Below are 11458 nucleotides of genomic sequence, written 5' to 3' on the forward strand. Positions count from 1 at the left end.
TCTTTCTCATGCCCTGATCACGCTTCCATTTTTATCACTGAATCATATTCCGTCTCCTTCATTTAATGCCTGCCATAGGAAAGGGACTTCTGTTAAACCCTCATGATGCCCAGTGCCCTGGTCTACACTGTTTGGCTCTTTGCTTTTACATTGTTAATTAACCATTTGTTACATGGACCTAATTTTAGATACAGTCAATGTTGGAATCCAAGAGTGTGTCCCCAAATTACATCAAAGTGGCATTTTTAATTTTATCCCAATGCTTCAAAGCAATATTTCTACTTTAAATTGACAGCCTTAAAAATAACACACCTCAAGAGGTAAAAACAAGCAATGAAAATGCAGAGCATCCCTGATTGACTGTTTCCCCTCCCCACTCCTAGAGGGTTGGTAAGGGAAATCAGCAATCTGAATGCAATCATAACAAATATCTACCTCTGAAAATCTACACACAAAAGCCCTCCCTCCATAAACTAACACCAATTACTCCTAGGCAAAAAATAAAGAGAAAGAGAACATTACTCTGTATCCTTCAAACTATACATTCAGAGTTATACACAGATGCACATACTCATACTTACCTTACACACACACACACACACACACACACACACACACACACACACACAAATTCTAAATGAGAACTGTGCCTGGAAGTGAAGGGAAATGGTGAGAAAGAGGTTTCTGGTATCTAGGTAGACATTAGCATAAAGTGGCCCCATTAGTAGACAAGATAAATATTGAGAGATTCACATTTTTAATGTGTTTTTTTGAAACAAAAGTTAAAAGGACACATCATGCCACTCTCCCTTGCTTAGTCAAAATAAACTCAAAGAAGAAAGGGACTCCAATCTGTAGGGCAGATGGGATTCTGCACATCTTAGCTATTCATATAAATGGAATTAACCAATAGCAGAAAACTGCCTATCAGTGAATTGGATTTTACTGAGCCCCTCCCATCACCCTGTGTCTTTGAGGCATACTACCCACACATGAGGGATGCATAAATCAAACCCTGAGAGAGAGGGAAAGGGAAAAAGCTTCAATGGTAGAAGTCTGTGGAACTATTACTGAGATACTGAAATCCCATTGTTACATTATGGTCTCATTAGCCATGGACAAACCCCAGCAGACCTGGCCTTTCAGACACTCTGAGCACTCAGATGTCTAAAAGCTCCTCCCCATCTTATCCGAACCACTCAGACTGATGCTGAGAAGGGAGGATGTGAGTGCAGGACTCTTATTTATCCTGAGATTTCCAGCTCAAGTGGAATGTGATGCAAAGGGAATGAAACCATAGGCATTCAATGTGGTTGAGTTCCAGTAAGTTTCCTTCTGTAACTGATGACAGGATTTCTGCAAAGACTGTTAGAGATATGAATATGAAAGCTTTTTGTAGACCTGAAAATTAAATTTTGAAAAAAAAAATCTTGTTGCAGATACAGACATTTTTTTTCCTACAACTATCCTACTAATAAGTTCTATGACTTTGAGAAACTTGTTTCTATTGCTCATTAGTAAAATGGGAAAAATATCATATCTCTATATTAACAAACGATATCAAGGAAAACCCCCCTGAAAGCACACATGTAAAATAGAACCACCCATTACAGACAAGGTAGTGGTCTAAACATTAAAGATCGTTAGAAGTGTAAGGTCGCACACCAGCCCCTCTGGCTAAAGGAAACAGGTAAAGACTGGATGGGTAGAAGGGATTCCAGGAACACAATGAGAAATGATGAGATGAGGATAGAATCTTAACCCTCTAAATCTAGGAGGGACCTGAACAGGTCACTAAATCTTAGACTTGTCTTTAGGCCCCAAATAACAATCAGTGCCGAGCCATGGGCATCTCGCGGAACAACTGGCACAAGCCCCACAAGACCAAGGGCAAGAGGAAGCCCTACTATAAGAAGCAACGATATGAGTAGGGACACCCTGCTGCCAACACTAAGATCTGCCCCCGCTGCATGGACACAGTCCATGTGCATGGAGGCAGCAAGAAGTACCGTGCATTGAGGCTGGACGTGGGGAACTTCTTCTGGGGCTCAGAGTGTTGTTGTACATTCAAAACAGGGATTATTGATGTTGTCTACAATGCATCCAACAAGGACATGATCTGCAACAAGACTCTGGCAAAGAGCCGCATCATGCTCATTGACAGCACAGGACACCATACCGACAGTGGTAGGAGTCCCACGATGTGGTGCCCCTGGGCCGCAAAATGGCGGCTAAGCTGACTCCAGAGGAGAAGGAGATTTTAAACAAAAAACAATCAAAGAAAATTCAGAAGAAATACAATGAAAGGACAAAGAATGCCCAAATCAGCAGGCTTCTAGAGGAACGGTTCTAGTAGGGCACAGTTCCTGCATGCATCACTTCAGGACCAGGCTAGTGTGGCCGAGCAGATGGCTGTGTGCTAGACAGCAAGGAGCTGGAGTTCTATCTGAGAAAAATCAGGGCCCGGAAAGGTAAATAAATCCTCCTCCCTTCTATCCTCCTTAGTTCATATAATAAAGGTGTTTTGTGTTCTTAAAATATATATATATGTGTGTGTGTGTGTGTGTGTATATATATATATATATATATATATATATATATATAATATGTATATATATGTATGTTAAGGTATTAACCACCCCCCCACCCCCACCCCCGTACTTCAGAATGTGACTGTATTTAGAAATAGGGTTTATAAAGAGATAATAAAGTTAACATGAGCCTGTTAGGTGGGTCCTAATCCAAAATGACTGGCGTCTTTATAAGAGAAGATTAGGACACAGACACACATTGAGGAAAGACCACATGAAGACACAGGAGGACATGGCCAATTGCTAGCCCACGAGAGGACTAAAGAGAAACCAGCCCTACTGACACCTTGGTCTCAGACTTCTAACCTTCAGAATTGTGAAAACATCGATTTCTCTTGTTTAAGCCACCCACTCTAGGACTTTGTATGGCAGCCTAGCAAACTGATACAGCATTGGAAATATTTTTTATCTATTCATTTAACAAACATTTATTGAGCATCAGGCATTGAGTTAATGTTAAAGGGTGGGAAAAGCAAAAACAAATCCAGTTTCTGCACTTCTCAAGCTTACACTTTAATGGAGGAGACAAACATTACTGAATCACACACAGAAATGTGCAATTGCAATTGTGGTGTCTGCTTACTGAGGGTGTACTACAAGACTGTCAGGCAATGAGGGGAGATAGATAAATAGGATCCCGTCCTCCTTCCTGGCCCCCACGTCAGTCTTTTCTCAGCAGTTTCCATAAGAATCCATTGAAAGCATGTGGCACGGACAAACAGAAGTTCAGTTCTCTTCAGACTGTGTTTTCTTGACTTTTGGCAACACATCTAATTTCTTGTTGAAAGCCAGACACTGTGTGTTATATAATAAGAACAGAAACAAATAGGCCTTCTGCTGTTAGCCTTTATGTGACATTGGCTAAAAGTTGGGCTGTGTTTAATGTTTTCTGCAGCCATAAGTAACAGGCTTCACATTGTCTTGTGTCCTTGCTGATGTTTTTCCTGACTTGGGCTTTTCTAAACATGCGTCTTCAGAGATAATCTTTATCCTGCACCTCTTCCAGCTCTAATCTACTTATATTCTACTGGAGCTTTATCGGTGTGACAGTAAGGGTGGAAGTGGGGGAAGGAAAGCATTCAATAATCTTATGATGACATCTCAGTCTTAAGTGGCCCTGTGTATATGGGCTATAACCTTCATAAGTATGTCTCCAGTTGTATAGCTTTTATTTCTTCACTTTGGTGAGATAGGGAGAGAGAAGGGGCTAGACTATAATGAGACATTCTCCAAACTGGCCTAAGGCTCAGGCAGTGTTTTCCCCGTGGAAAGTAGGCCTTGTGACAGAGAATACGCTGGACATAGTTCACAATAGCTACTCACACCATCGCTAGCATATCCCCACCCACCCAGCCATGTGGGGATATTTCCAGGAGGTTAAGTAGATCTTAGCTGTAACTCTCCAGATTCACCTATCTCTCCAGATTTTTGGAGTGTCAGTTGGCCCTGCAACCTCAGTTCCTTGATAGGCCAAAGAAAAGTTGTTCATTTTCAGATTGTTCAAGCTTTTTCTTTTTTTCAAAGATGGGAGGGATGAATGCCAAGCATTTTACATGTCAGAGTTAAAACCAGAAATACTGACTTTTTCATAACACAAATTTCTTGAGGAAGGCAGCGGTGTTTAAATTTATATTCTGATACAAGCTTGTTTATGGTCACAATCACTGATATATGCCATTTCCAAGCCTGCCCTGTAATTTATATGATGCATAGATTAATATGATATGTAAATATAAAAAAATAATGAAAATAAATAAATAAATAAATTCATGATTGAGTTTGCTCTGTGTGTGATTAGCTAGTGTCTCCCGGGAGGGCCTTGGGAATTAGATACCCATCAGAAACATTTAATTTGGAAGAAAGCTAATGGGGAGAAGAAAAAATAATGGCAAATAATTATGGAACACTCAGAAGAGGCCGTGGCTTGATGTAGAAAAAGAAATAGAACAGCATCACATATAACCTTGTCTACTTCTAAAATATAGCACAGTCCCTGTTTAACAGCTGACACTGAGGCTCTGTGTGCTAGCAGAACATTCTACATGGAGAGCATCCCAAGGACTGGTAGTTTCATTCATTCATTCATAATGCTGTCCAAGGCAATTCTGGATTAAAATGTCAATTCCTAGAATTCAAAATTGCAAAATTTAAAATAATCACATGTGAATCCTTTCTTTCAAGTAACAATTAATATGTTACTGCGGCTACAATTACATAAGAGGCCATATAGCCAGCCTTATCTTTGTAAATGAATGTGCTTAAATCTGATGAGAACTAAGAAGCTAACAACATCCAGTTGTCAAATAGAAGTTTATAAACCAGTAATATAGATTTTGGAATTTAAGAAAAAAAAAACAAAAACAAAAACAAAACGAGAATCAGCAGTGGGCAAAGCAAGGTTTCTGCACTAGCCTTCAAGCAGTTTGGTTAATAATTTCACTTCCGCACCGCCCAGCTCTTCATGAATTCATCTCTTCACTAGATCTTCCACACCTCCCTGCATATTCAGCACCATTTACGCTTGACCTGCCTCCGCTGGTCCAGGTGACTTGCTTTTCCCACTAATCCATAAGCTACTTCCATTTCCACTGAAGTCATTTATTTACGTCACTAACCTGATGCAGAACCCATTCTCTCCTCCGTTCAAGTTATTTTATTGTATCTGATTTACTTCAAGTCCTGCCCCCTGCATAAAACTTCTAAGATTGTCCCAGCCCATAATAATAGCCAACAACTATCGGACACATACTAAATGCAGAATGTTACTTGATTTAATAGATTTCCCCTCATAGGAGCTCTAATAGTTGACATTATCTCAGATGAGGAAACTGAGGTACAGGGAGGCTAAGATGGGGCCACAGAGCTGGTGAATTGTAGAACTGGGTTTAAAGCTGAACAGTTTGGCCCAAAGGTTCCTGTATTTAGCCTCTACCTGATAGTGGCTTTACTATACTGATTTCTCACTTTATCCTTACTATTGGTAATGTATTTTAAAATTTTATTGGTTCTTGGTTTCATGGATGAGTGTCTCTCCTCACAGAACATAGTCAGTACCAAAATTGGGACCATGTTCATGTTTTTCTGTATCTTGCACAGTATTAGAACCTAGAACCAGACACACAGTAAGCCTAAATAAATACATTTTGATGGAGTAATTATTTTTAATCTGGTTTATTGAACTAATCCATCTAGACAAGTAATCAAAGGGAAAAGATAATATAACACGTATACATTGTAATATTATTATCTGTATGTACCTAAAGTATATTTTTGCATATTTAATAGGCTTCAAAGGAACATGACTTTAAAAACACAACCACCACCATAATAGTAACACTTCACATCAGCTCATCCATAGCCATAGCTGAGAAAGAACATATTTGGAATGTTCTAGTATTTCCCCCTTCACTCTGAAAGGATCATGGTGGATTACAGAGTCAGAGAGTCTTCCTAAACTCCAGCCCCATTCTTGTTCTTCCCTTTATATATGCCATGTGTGAGCAAATGGAGTCAGTCATGCTTAGGCATTTTGCTAAAACATCAGACACCAGGCCCCTGGAGACTCAGGGCAGTACCCACTTATTTCAGCTCTGTTTGACTTTGGCCCCAGAGTCTTGAACCCTTAAGATCTTTGGAACGCAGTATGTCCACTTAAAAAAGGAGTTCATTAACTATCCTACCTAACTCATGGACCAGCAATGAGAAATTAAAAAACATTGTTTAAAAATGTTGAAAATAGGTTAAAGCATTAAATAATGCCAAGAAATAACTGAACAAGTGGAGACAACTTTCTCCTTAAGTGTGAAGCTCTGGCAAAGCACAGGGGTCCATACTGGCCCAGTCTGTCCCCATGTTATGAAGTGGTCTCTGAAAAGTGGGGTCCCCATCTACAGCTCCTAGAGAATTCCAATCAAGGAGAGAGAATCTCATTTTGAGGTTTTTTGTTTATTTTGTTGTATTTTTTTCTCCTTGGAGACTAAATATGTACATTTAAGTAGGGAGATTTTAAAAAATCACTTTTCCCAAACCATGAGATCCTCTTTCTCTGCCTCAAATCTTTATGACATGTGGAATAATCGCTTCTATATATATGATTCACAAAATCCATAAAGAAAGCCCATGATATCAGCACATTCCAGCTCTGTAACAAAAGTCCTCTAATCCCCAAATCCTCAAATCATTATTTCACATAGTAAATGAAGTTAACAGAGTTTTAATTAAGTATGCAAATACTGACATGAAAGATGCAGACTTTCACTAGATTCTAAATCATTAGCTAATAAATGTTACCTAAATATGCACATATCCAGCATTTTCAGGAGGAGAAGATAGTATTAATTTTCCATTTTAGTGAGAAATGTAAATGTTGAAGCATACCTGATGTCATCATTGCCTTTCATAAATGTCTCTTCTGATATATCACTAATCAGGCTCAGATCAAGAAATTCTTCATGAACCCTCATGCACTGCTTGCTGGTGGGATTATAAACTGGTGCAGCCACAACAAAAAATAGTGTGGAGCTGTTTAAAATTAAAATTTTTAAAAATACAACTACCACACAACCCACCAATTCCACTTCTGGGTATTTATCCAAAGAAAATAAAAACACTAATTTGAAAGGATATATGCACCCCTATGTTTACTGCAGCATTATTTACAATAACCAAGATAAGGAAGCTACCTATTAATAGATGAATGAATAAAGGAATATGGTGTACACACACACACGCACGCGCGCACACACGCACACACACACACACACACACACACTGGAATACTACTTGGCAACAAAAAAATGAATGAAATCTTGGCATTAGTGACCACATGGATGGACCTAAAGGGTATTATGCTAAGTGAAATAAGTCAGACAGAGAAAGACAAATACCGTATGATCTCACTTATATGTGCAATTAAAAAAAAAAGCAAACAAAACAAAAGCAGACTCATAGAAACAGAAACCAAACTTATGGTTACTAGAGGGGAGGTGGGTGGGGGAACGGATGAAAAAGGCGAGGAGGGATATAGACAATAATACTGTGATAATTTTGCACTGTAAGAGATGGTTACCAGACTTAGTGTGGTGATCACATCGTAAGGTGTATAAATGTTGAATAACTAAATTGTACACCTGAAACTAATATAATATTGTATGTCAACTATAATTTTAAAAAATGTGTTCGATTCTTCATGGTCTAGAAAGGGTAAGGGCTTCAAGGAAAATTTTCATCCTCCTTCCCCATTTTCGATACCGTAGTGTTTGAAATGCAGCAATGGATGTGGTCATGAAAATAAAACCTGGCTCTCACGGTGTAGGAAAGAAAGAAGTTGACTACTCCAAGTAGACTTTAAAATTTCATCTTCTGTTTGATACTCGCTGGCAGCTGTCTTTGTATGTGAATTTTAAGGCCAAATGGACACTTATTAAGGTTATTCAGACCAAGAAAATGAATATTGTGAGAAATAATAAAATCAGCCACCAGTGTTGTGTGAAAGTTTTTGAACCTGAATTACCTGAATAATTGCCTCAATGCTCTATTAATAGGTATTAGAATTGTCTTAGACTAGTGAGCTAGCAAAAGACGACAGAGGAAGCTAGAGAAGCAGGTGCTGCCAGGAAATGGACAAAATCGAGTGTTTTAATATTACTTTTTGCATATTGGTAATTAAAGAAAACAAAAAACAAAAACAAAAAAACTCATGATTAGCTTCCTGTAGAACACTCTCTATCATAAACTCTCTTCTCCTCCCAACAGCTTCTTTTTTTCAGTGACTATAATCATCATGGTAAGATTCCTTTGCGGCCAAAACTCCAGATTCTCAGGATGGTAGGCAATGGCTTATCTGTGCCAACCACTTAAAAAGCAAATTTTGGAAGCCAAATTGTTCTACAAACAAATGGAAAAGCCATAATTTAAGAACTTGAATGAACAGTCATCTATATCCTTCAGATAATTTATATATATATAGTTATTTTCATATGTAAGTATTTTAGAATATGCAGCTTGAGCTTATGGTCAATGGAAATTGGCTTGCGTGAACAGTGAGAAGTGGTTCACCACAGCCTTCCCCATTAGTTTAGCAGCTGAGTTTCCTACCCAAGGATATTAGCTCTCTTTCCATTATATGTTAACAATGCAAAATTTGCCACAGAGCAGTACTTTTCACACACCTCTTCCTCAAGCTGCTTTCCTTACCTTGCAATAGTACATTGAGTTTTGCTTTTAGGGGGTAGAACAACTGTCTTTCTGGAGTTCCTCACTCACCCCATTCTCCTTGCCATGACAATAAAAGAGGTTCTCTTGCAGAACACACATTCTCCAGCGCTAAGGATGCTACAGCATCCCTTCCCTTAGGGGGTTGTCAGGAAATCTTTCACAGGCTTGTCACTTACTTTTTCCATCTTCAGGAGAAAAACAAGTTCAACCCAATGTATTTCTCATACTACAATAGATTCCAGGCATCTACCCAACTGGGAAAGGGAAGTGTTATAGAATTGTTCTTTCTCAGTCCTCTCTCATGCTTACTTTCTCCTAGGACAAATATGAGTGACAAATATTAGTGGGGAAACATTTAGAAAAAAATGACTGCAATAACTTTTATGGGGTTTTTTCTACTTTAAAGATATAGCATCCATACAAAAAAAAAACTACTCAAATTATATTCCATTTCCAAAAAACGTACACAAATCATACTCACAGTTTTCAAAAAAGTGAACACACGTAACTAGCACCAAGATCAAGAAATAGAACATTATCAGACTGTAGAATCCATCTCCCCCTTCCAGTTCCCTTATGATCACTAGCCATCTCCTACCCACACTAAGGAAAACCACTACCCTAACTTCTAATCCTATAATTTTGCTCTTTCTTTTACTCAGTTATACATCTGTGAGGTTTATGTATACTGTTGCATGCATTTAGAGATCATTCACTTTAATTACTGTATAGTAATCCATTGTGTTAAAATATGATCATGTATTTATCCAGCCTACTCTGGGTGTTCTTTTGGGTAGCTTACATTCTGAGGAGATTACCAATAGTGCTGTTGTGAATAATTCTCTTTCATGTCTTTTGGTGGATACAAGCACTGATTTCTTTTGGGTATACAGATAGACTTGCTGGGTCATAGGGTATGCATGTGTTCAGCTTTAGCAGATATTATAAACTGTTTTCCAAAGTACCTACACCTATTTACATTCCTACCAGAAAAGTATGAGAGATCCAATTGCTCATATCAAACCATTCATGTAATGGTTTGATATTGTCTCTTTCATTTCAGTTATTCTGTTGCATTTTGGTATTTTGTATTATGGTTTTAATTTCCTTATGATTAACTTTTATATGATTATTGGCTATTTGAATACCTTCTTTTATCAGGTGTCTACTCAAGTCTTTTGTCCATTTTTACGTTGGGCTGCTATTTTAAAGTGAGTGTTAGAAATTCTTTATATGGTCTGCCTATGAATCCTCCGTTGAACATATTCTTTGCAAGGATCCTCTTCCCTTCCCATATATATATACGTACATGTATGTGCACACGCACACATTTTTTTTTCTGGAAGATCATTCTCAAGTGCATTGGAACTTGTCTAGTGATGTATACAAAGATTCACTGATGAATTAATGGAATTAATTTACAACGGCCAAAGTGAGAGATATCCATGGCTTCTTTGATCTGGTTCTAACAACTTCTCAATTCAAAGAAAATAGTAATATTTCAGAAAAATATTACTGAGGGTGCCTAATGCACTTGGTACATAAGGGAGTAGAAAGACCAGGAGCAAAACTGGCGAAAAGCAAATTCAGTTTCTAAATGTCTTTCTTAATGTCCTTCAAAATGACACGGGCTCTTTCTCTAGCATTCCTTAATGTCCCCCTATTTTTGTGGCTTCTTCATGGCAGCCTACAGCACAACAACCAACATTTAATCATACCTCAGTTGGTTTGACAATTTTTTCACATCATCAATCATAAATCTAGATTGCATGTTCCTTGAAGACAACTGGGATGTCACAATAGTAATATAATAGGGTAGCTACATTCTTTGAGTGGCTTTAGGGGCTTTGAGAAGTATTATTTTTACCCTATACATATTCTTCTTTTTTTATTTGAATGCCTGAGATTCCATTTCCATAAATTAAAGCTTTTCATTATAGTTAGAAATATACAATACCTTAAAATGGGAGTGACAAACTCATACTGAAGCACAAACAAGTAATCATTTAAAAGCCTATTTGAACAGCAATTTGAATAGGGGAGATGGATAAGGCATCTCAAGGCAGGTTCTCTCCAGAGGAGAATCTGAGAAATGGGTGGGATACGTCATAGACTGCCCCAAAGACACACACAAAGGAGTTTGAATGAGAACCTGGGTGATCAAGGATAACTTTCATTAAATGAGGTTTTTTGGGAACCTAATCCCGAGGATAGTGATTACACCCTACATTTTTATTTTGTACCTCCAATGTATCTCAGATTTTAATTTTTGAAAGACAAAATGAGCACAGCTAAATTTGTCTTACATCATTGAAATAATAATAATTATTATACCAGGTGAATTCATAGTTAAATCACTTATTGGACAAATAACTTTTTGTCAGATAAAAAACAGATTAATACATTCTGATTGTACAACATGCCAAACTGAGTTAAAAAAAATGTATTATAGCCTTTCCTTCCTAACAGACCAGTTATATGCTGCTTTTAATTCTGAGTGTTGCCTCTGCTCCCAAATTATAAATATAAAAGGAAGTGGTTACCTGGATTTATGATGTGATTTCATGGCATTATGATGACTACTATGGGGCTGTGTAGAAAGTGATACCTGATATTTAACTCAAGCAGTCTGGGCCCTATTCTCTGCGGGA

General features: G+C 37.9%; 1 pseudogene; it reads left to right on the forward strand.

The window, feature by feature from the left end:
• The first annotated feature begins 1844 nt into the window (after nucleotides 1–1844).
• LOC109388290 (40S ribosomal protein S8 pseudogene) lies at nucleotides 1845–2479 on the forward strand (annotated as a pseudogene).
• The last annotated feature ends 8979 nt before the right edge of the window (nucleotides 2480–11458 follow it).

The sequence above is a fragment of the Hipposideros armiger genome, unplaced genomic scaffold (genome assembly GCF_001890085.2).
Source record: "Hipposideros armiger isolate ML-2016 unplaced genomic scaffold, ASM189008v1 scaffold_189, whole genome shotgun sequence".
NCBI lineage: Eukaryota > Metazoa > Chordata > Mammalia > Chiroptera > Hipposideridae > Hipposideros > Hipposideros armiger.